This window comes from Lathamus discolor, chromosome 1 (assembly GCF_037157495.1).
Source record: "Lathamus discolor isolate bLatDis1 chromosome 1, bLatDis1.hap1, whole genome shotgun sequence".
Taxonomy (NCBI): domain Eukaryota; kingdom Metazoa; phylum Chordata; class Aves; order Psittaciformes; family Psittacidae; genus Lathamus; species Lathamus discolor.
In genome coordinates, this window is record NC_088884.1 from 72,882,336 (window position 1) to 72,891,059 (window position 8,724).

The window sequence follows — 8,724 nt, forward strand, 5'->3', positions numbered from 1 at the left end:
GCATCAGCCCGAAGGGAAAAGTTAATGGCAGAGTTAAGAAGCTTAAAAGAGCGCTCTGAGTGCAGGGCTGAAAGACATGCTGCTGCTTAAGATCCCATATGGTTTTCTAATACAAAACCAAACAAAAAAACCCAGCAACCCATGCTGACCACAGACTTGGCACACTGCGGAATAATCTAGGAACATGGTTTTAATATATAATTTACCTGGGAGGAAGCAGTTGTGGTGAGCACAGAAACCGAGCCATCTCTCCACATATTAGAAGAGGCAGCTGGGGAAGCAAAAATATCCCCTGGAGATGTTTCACACCGAGCCACTGCCCTGGCCACAAGGAGAAAAATATGAGACTGGTTCAGAAACCTGCAGTACTATTAAGGATGTCAGAAAGATGCTGTAGCTTCCTTCTAAATGCTCACACTCTTCTTAAAAGTTCGCTGTATTGTACACAAACTGAGCACCCTATGTGTATAAACTAAGAGCTGCATTGAATCATAGAATCATATAACGGTTTGGGTTGGAAGGGACCTTAAAGATAATCTAGTTCAACCTCCCTGCCATGGGCAGTGACACATTCCACTAGACCAGGTTGCTCAAAGACCCATCCAATCTCTCCTTGAACACTTCCATTGATGGGGCATTCACATCTCTGGGCAACCTGTGCCAGTGTTACACCACTCTCACAGGCAAGAATTCCTTCTTAATATCTAATCTAAATCTACCCTCTTTCAGTTTGAACCCACTCCCCCTTGTCCTGTCACTACATGTCCTTGTAAAAAGACCCTCTCCAGCTTTCCTGGAAGGCACCCTTTAGGTACTAGAACACTGTTCTCAGATCTCCCCAGAGCCTTCTCTTCTCCAGGCTGAACAAGCCCAGCTCTCTCAGCCTGTCTTCACAGGAGAGGTGCTCCAGCCCTCTGAGCACCCAACCAAAGCTGAAGCTAGTAGCGTTTCCAGGGGACTCAAGACAAAAAGCATGTGATATATTCCTCTGTATACCTTTCTGTATATATTCCTCAACATACCAGCTCATAATGAGGCAGCCCCTCCTGAACTTTCTCTTGGCAGGTGTATTTTAGGTGCTTCCTGTTTCAAATAAGGAGACACACTTCAGTTTCAGTTTTACCTGTAATCATTTCACTTTATTACTGAAAATAACCATTCTTAAAGTACAGTTGCATAAGCAAGTTAATTAAGTGAACACTTTACATTAAAGGAAAGGAGTGGTGTGTTCCCTGCATCAGTAAACTCTCAGTGTCTGCCATCACGCACCCTGTGTACTTCATCTCCTCTGAGGAAGATTGGGAGATGCATGGATGTGAGCTTCTGGAATTATTTCAGGTGTAGTGAGAAGGGACTTTGCTATTAGTACCCTAAATCAACCTAAAATTTACTCAGTTAGGAAAACAGGTTGGCTAACAGGATTACCCAAATCTGAAACTCTGGTGATTTTCTCTTTTTGGACATTTTTGCCAGTTTGACTGTTTGAAATCCAAACAATCTGCTTGTCAAGCTGATACGCAGGTCTATGGAGAAGGATTTTTAAATCCCATAGTTACTTATGGGTATTAGAGAACAGCCATTATTTGTGCAGGAATGTATACTTTCCCGAATTCTTTCTTATCTAAGCAACCATATAGAAACTTTATTCACCCGTGACTTTTACTTACAAAAGACTTACTTCTAAAAGCTTGTATCTCAGCTCATGCAAGTATAGAAAACATGTAGTGCTAATGACCATCTTCTGGGTGTTTTCTTTTGAAGAACGTCTTTTAGACATGGATGTTCTCAAAATCACAAGTGTCCTGAAAATGCTGTCAGTTCTTCATCAGTACTCAGCATCCTAAGATTAACTTTTTCCTCGTCAAGTTTACAACAGGAATTCAATTTAGACCAAACTTTCCCACTTTAAGATTTGCACTACAAATTCATTGTCGAATTCCTGTGTTTTCAGGCTACCATGTATTATGTTTCTCCCTGGACAGTTTTACACTCTTGCTACAGCACTGTTGTTTTATAGCTAGCAACCCGAGCTAGTAGCTTTCACTGACTTGTTCAAATATCGCAGTGCTGCATGGTTGTGATCACTTAACCACCAGAGGTCAGAGGCTTACACCGCAAATTTCCCAGTAAACCTGCAAGGATGATTCTGCTTGAAAAATTCAGTAGTCTAAGCCTCAGTCTACCACCCAGAAAAGCTCTCTTGGGTCAGCTGGGGGTTGTTTGCTTTTATATGGCAGTAAGCAAAGCCCAAGGAATCAAGACAGTGAATTATCTTCATTGATATAAACCATAAAAAAAAATTAAAGATCAAGAACTTAGTAAAAGCCATCATGATTCCACAACCATCAAGGTACATACTACATGGCAGTGGCCATGCTTCGGAATTTTATATACAGTGTCCCGGGTTCAGATGTAACAGTTATTTTTCTTCTTCCTAGTAGCTGGTGCAGTGCTGTGATTTGGCTTTAGTCTCAGAACAATGCTGATAACATTGATGTTTTTAGTTGTTAAGTAACGTTTACCATGATCAAGGACTTTTCAGTCTCATGCTCTGCCAGGGAGGAGGGGAAGTCGGGAAGCTGAGAGACAGGACACCTGACCCAAACTAACCAAAGGGGTATTCCATACCACAGCACGTCGTGCCCAATATACAGACTGGGGGAGTCACCCAGAAGACCCAGATTGCTGCATGGTTTGGGCTGGGTATTGGTTGGCAGGTGGTGAGCAATTGTATTGTGCATCACCTGTGTTTATAGTTTTCCTTTTTCCCTTTTATATTCTTTCCCCTTGTTATTTCCCTTATCATTACTATACACCCCCACCCCCACCCCATGTTTCTACTGCATTTCTTAATATAACACTCATATTGTGATAACATCTGATGATCACACCAGGCTGATTTCAACTGTACAGGGTACCACCTGGACATATACTGAATTTTCATCTTTGCTGGCAGTCAGAGAGACAAGAAACGGCTGACGGATGAGATAACAGAGAAGTCAAAGTAGGAAGCAGTGGGGTAGGATTACCATTTAAAAAAAGGATGCACCTAAAAAGAACATAAATGAAAAAAAAGCTGTATCAGGTCAAAGCAAAGATCCAGCTTGCTCAGGATCCTGTCTCTGACAGCTCTGAAAGAACACAGGACACCCATGTGGGATGCCTCCCCCAAAACTCTCCCATCTTCCAGCCTTCGCAGATCACAGTCTGCTCAAAACAGACATGGTTGCTATATATTTGGTAACCCTTAAGACATTTCTCTCTATGAGCCTGCCCCACCCACCCTTGAACCCACATAAGACCCTGGACCCAAACATTCCTGTGTTCTACTTCTCAGCCACATGTGATTTGAAGAACCTCCTTTTGTTTACTTTGAGCCTGGCTCCTGCCAACTCCCAGCTGTCGATAGTTTGTTCCTTGTATCAGGATAAAGAGTAAAGAATCAATCACCCACTTCATGTCATTTATGATTTTTTTTTCACAGTAGAATAAACACCATAGAATCAAAGAATCAATATGCCACATCCCCCTCATCCCCTATCTTAATCTTTGGTTAGGATCAGTGATGGTAAGCTGTCATTTCCTGGCAGCTGTACCAACAGGTAGTTAAAATACTTTGAAAGGGATTTGATGTGAAAGGACTTAAAAACCCTATTCTACAGACTAAATTCTGCTAGTAATACCAAGCTTATAAAAGCAGCTGTGCAGTGACTCTGTAAGGAGGGAGCCAAACTTCTTTACCCATCGCAGACTTACTGTAATCCATGCAGTGTGTGTTAGCACTGAGAAAATGTGAACAATAAAAATCTTTCCACACCATCCCACTCTCTTCTTTTTCCTGGCTGCCTGGGGGCCTCACACTTGCCATGGGAGCTTTTCAGCACCAGCCCCACAGTCCTCTGAGCCCCGAGCTGTTCTCGTCTCACATTGAGCCCACCGCTGTAGTGAGAAGCCCACAGACGGGCCAGCTACCAGCAAGCCTTGAATCATCCATGCAACATTATCACATCAACACATTGAAGAAAAGAATCAAACTGCAAGAACTTAAGAGGAAAAACAATTTCTCCTCCTCCTTGCAGTGATTTGACTTGTGGGTTTCCCTTAAATCAAACTGATGACTCCTTCTATTTAAAAACAAAATCCAGTAGAATGTTTTGGTTTATAATAGTCCATGGAAGCTGACTGAAAAAAATATCATTCAAACTCCTCAGTTTAAAGAAAAAAAGAGTATTTGCCAAGAGCAAGGGTTTTTTTCTTCCTAGGGCAAGAAGATTTTCATGGGTCTATCTGTTCCTGCTGTCTTGGAAGTCACAAATAAAATTCCATTATTGGGCCAAAGAAAACATGGAATGAGACAAAATCAATGACACTCGTGAAATTGTAGCATCTCCTAAAACACCTGGAGAGAAATGAACAAGGAATCCACTGGTTAGCCAGGGAGAAACACAAGTGAGGTAGATCGCTAAGTAGAGGGCCAGTAGGTGCCAAAGAAAGGTGAATAATCTGTTAGTGGATATGTCAGCTTTACAAAAAATCCCCCCAATCTCTGTCAGGATAAAAAGTAATTAATTGTGTAATAATTCTTTCTGAACATGTTTATTGAGCATAGTCGTGAAATCCCCTTTGTTTTTACAAGTTAACAGTCCAGGGCATATGATTTGTAGCTGATTCACAAGGCAGAAACAGAGTTCAGGAGTAAAACTTTTAAAGGCGATTTCATGGGGAAGAAATAGGTGATAATTCAATACCAGTATGTTCACATCAGTGTCATGTCTGTTCCTAAAAAGCCTAGATTTTAGCATGCAGATCTGCCCAGAGCTTTTGAAGAATCTGATCCTGAGCTCAGCTACTGCCCACTGCCTGCCAGATTTTTCTTTCAGAGGTATAAGGATGATTCAGTTTTGGGTCATTTAACCAAGCATTCTCTGAGCTCAGGGATCCCTGTCTGAGTGAGGATCACTGTATCAACCTCAGGGCTGATTTCGAAGGAATATTTTGTAAGTCTCCTTAAACAGCTGCATTCAGTGGCAGTGAAATACAGTTCAAACATCTGCACCATGATCAGGCCTGGGAATGCAAATTATCAGCTTTCAAGAAACTGTTACATCTGAGACATCAGAATCTTCCCTGTGAAAGACAGAGAGAAACAAGGAAAACCATCCTGGAAATCTGTACCTGTATGCAAATTCTGACCTTCCACGTCTTATTTCTGCAGAATCAGTTAGGTAACTACCCTGTCTTTTCCCTTTCCACATACAAATAGAGGATCTCAGTGCTTTTAATTAATAACATTGCAAATTCGTGGCCACACTTCCTTAATTCCCCTCCCTTCATTTGAAAAAGTTGTTTAGCTCAGTGTTGGTGCATTTGGTGCTACAATCCAAGGCAGGTGCCCTTGAAAATAACAAATGGGCAGATGCTTACATTGTATATTCAGAAACAGTTTGGAATCCTTCCTGTGCCTGAAATGTTGATTATATATATGCTGCATTAGATCCTTCTATTAGAGGTCTTATAAAAATACAGGAGAGATGTAACAGCTCTTCCTATCTCTAAGGTCACTCAACCTTCATTTTATTACTATTGCTGATAACAGTCTCTCGAAGCTCTATTCTGGAGCAGAAAAGCGTCTTACTCTCTTCTTTTAATATGCTATGCAGACAGAGTAATCTCTTTCCCCTGTCTCTCACTACATAAATTAATTTGCAAGATGCTGCTAAACCATCTTGCACAAACAAAGAAGGGATCACGAAAATGAAAAGAGAAAATAAATGGCAAAATGCTGGAGAAACGATCTTTATACTGAGATGTCACTGAGATGCCAGTTCAGCAGGGCATCCCCTTAGGAAAAAAACCCCATGTGCTTCACTTCAGGCATATGCTTAACTCAACTGATATGTACTTAACACACACTCACAGCATCTGATAAACCTAAACTAGTAGTCAAGTAGTAAGCAAACAAGTACTCATTGTAAGACAACCTGATCTAGATCCCTGAGAGAGAATTCTCCTTGCCTCAAAACTGTATATGATAAAAGGAAAAAGTCTCAGGGGATGCTTCTTTACATATTATACTGGCCTGTTATAAGAAGTCCCACACTTCTATTCCAAGAGAGGCCCTTCAGCACACAAAGCTTTTATTTGCTCAGTATCGTGGGAAGATGGTATCCCTGCTTTATTCTTTTCATTTTCATACACTTTTTTCAAATGTAAATTCATCCTCTGCTGTTGATATAGATTTTCATTACAGTTTTCCACACACAGTAATTGCTTTTGCCTTATATTGGTAATGAAGCCAAATAGTACAGTCACTGCCTCATCTTTGTATGCAGTGTGCCTGCAGATGTAGAAACAGAGCATACATCCTCATGATGAAAAATGTCTTTATCAAATCCACATATTTATACACGTCTACCTAATTAACACGTTATCTTTTGAAAACTTCGGCTAAAATTTGCCAGTATTTAGAGAGGATATATGTAATTCACACTGGGTAGGACTTTCGTAACTTGTATATGCCATTTTATGGAAAATATGGAATTCTGCTTCAGCAAACACCAGCCAGGTTAAAAAAAAGAGAAAAACTCTATGTCCATCAAAACAGCACCTCTTTGTCTAAATCTGCATTTAATACCAGAGGATGCTAATAATTTTGATTAACTGGAACTTCTGTCACATTAGGCATACAGTAAGCAGCAGTGGTTCATACAGTTAGCAATATGGAAGTAGAGTGTGTTAGCTTATTCAAAAAAGACACCCACGTGTGACAATTATATTATTTTGCATTGACTGACAAAGAGCAAAAGTATGTTTTTAACACTGAATTTTAATCAGAATGTGATTTTTGACGGATAAAATATCAGTAATTTTTAAGCCCTTGGAGAAGGCTTTTGTATACATAACTTGAAATATTTGTAAGAGCAGCACATCTGTACACATCAAATAAACCAAATTGTAAGTGATCAGTAGGTGTAGTTACACAATGTTCTTATAGGAGGCATCCTTTTAGAACCTAAATAAAATGACAATCTCATCTCACTTATATGAATAACAATTAACCCATTCACCCTTGTTCTAACATGGAGCCAGCTTCTGGATCCACAAATAAAGGCAATGAGGGAAGAGAGACACAGAAACAGGCAGAGTTTGGGAACTGCTGCATTAAACACTTTATCTAGTTTCATTCATTCCAGGTTTAACAATATAATGCAGGCAACACACCAAAACCCAAGACCAGCTGTTCCTCAATATAGCCCTGGAGCCACTCCCAAAACACTACCATTTTGTTTACTAGTATTTGCACCTATAAATGTGCCCAAAAATCATGACTTGGGGCTCTGAATATGCATGGGATTGTGTAAAAATTATGAATTTAGTTTAAAGTAAGTGTTGTGGAGATTTACTGCTTTGATTTCTGATTATAGTGAGCATTTACATTTAGGTTTTGAGGATTTGCATTTGCTCTTTCCGCCACAATGAGAAGGACAAGTCCTTTTCCAGCTAAACCAAAATCTCTCTTGTCACATAACAAGAAGCACATGTCACTCAAGGAAGTGCTGATGGGGAGCTGACAGCCCTGGTAGCCCCTGACAGCAAACCTGCCCTAGAAGGTAGCACCAAAGTGAAACAACACATGCTGGCAGCACCAATCCAAATGTAAACCAATGTAAACAAGAAGAGATCTGGACTCAAATCTAATAACCAAAGCACTTATTTGAAACCAAACCATTCTTGATTCAGTTTTCAAAGTACTGATCATTGCTCCATTTGGCAATGCTACGCTAGAATGCAGTGTAAATCAAATGTAACAAAACCTCCAAAGTACTGTATGCACAAGCAGTTCTGTTCAGGAAAGGGCTGAAAAACTGAAGACTTTTCTTTTGTTATAGATTTCTTTCAAAGCAATTAAGTTCAAATGCTGACGAGAACATTTTCTGTTGCATTATTATTCATGCTCTCTCAGTCACGGAAATGCATTGCTCTTTGCTTGGGGCTTTTTTCTTATTGCTATTTCATGCAGGTTTGATTTGAGAAGGTGAAAAACGAATTAGGAACCACTGATTCCCCCTAAGAAAAACTCGCGTCTGCTATTAGGTCCTATCGACTCTGTCTGCTGCACATGTTGTCTGCATGCTCCATGGTTTTCGCAAAGAGAGATGCTTGCTGACTTAGGATCTTGTCAGTATTCATGTGTACAGAGTATTTAAAGATAATGACTGTATGTGACCCTGGAACTAAATGTTCTGTTTTTAAAAAGAGAAAGAAAAACAATGAAAAGCAATGTGTTACCATAAATGAATTTGAAAGAACTAGAAAACTATTTTCTGATCCAGCCAACTTTTACATGCCTGATTAATCTCCAGGAATTTGACAGACTAAATGCAAGTTTCTATGTTTGAATGACTGGAGCCAGTCAGTCAAATGCACAGGTAACATACGGCATCATTACAGAGGTTACAAAACATCTACCTGTTATCACAAAGCACACAGTGGAAAGCAAAAGGGCAGGGCAGCTTCTCTGCTGCATGACAAATTCTGCAGGAGTTGATGTGAGGTGTTAGAACAGTCACATATGGTGGGCAGTTTAGAGCCAGCAAGCTGCGCACAGCTTGGTGAGATAATTCATCCTGCTTGTACCTTGCTCACAGTAGCCTTTACCCTAGGAAAATACTGAGAGAGCTTTGCCAGCTGGAAGAATTATTTTGCTAACAGCAGCAGCCTGGC